This window comes from Scardinius erythrophthalmus (genome assembly GCF_964197995.2).
Source record: "Scardinius erythrophthalmus genome assembly, chromosome: 15".
Taxonomy (NCBI): Eukaryota; Metazoa; Chordata; class Actinopteri; order Cypriniformes; family Leuciscidae; genus Scardinius; species Scardinius erythrophthalmus.
In genome coordinates, this window is record NC_138235.1 from 30,089,124 (window position 1) to 30,089,674 (window position 551).

Genomic DNA, 551 nt, shown 5'->3' on the forward strand with positions numbered 1-551 from the left:
GTATATAACATTTTGTATATATAAAACATTTATTGTTATATATAACATTTTATATATACTTCTATATAAAATGCTACACAGTATGTGTGTGTGTGTGTGTGTTGATGAGAATTATAAAATATAAAATAAGATGACTAAAAGGCAAAAACCTGTCAATGTTATAAACACACACAAACACACCCATATACGTATATACAGTGTAGGTGAATTAAAAGCTAATTTAAACCATTTTTAGCAAAGCGATTTTATAATTTTATATTACTAATTTTTTAATGAAGCAGCATTAGAACAAATCATAATAGCATAATTTTTTTCTATTTTTTTTATGAAGAGCAGAAAGACTCAAGAGTGAGAGACTTTGCTCATTCTAAATCAAAAGACAAACCCTAGAGTAAAGTGGGTGGACGTTCGAATCTGATTCCTCAAGATAAAGATATAAACCACCAAGCCAAGAAAAATAACATCTGTAAGGAGAATTAACAAGCAAAAAAAAGACAACCCTTATTATGCCGAAAATACCATAATAGGCAGTGATGCAGAAAATTCGAGGA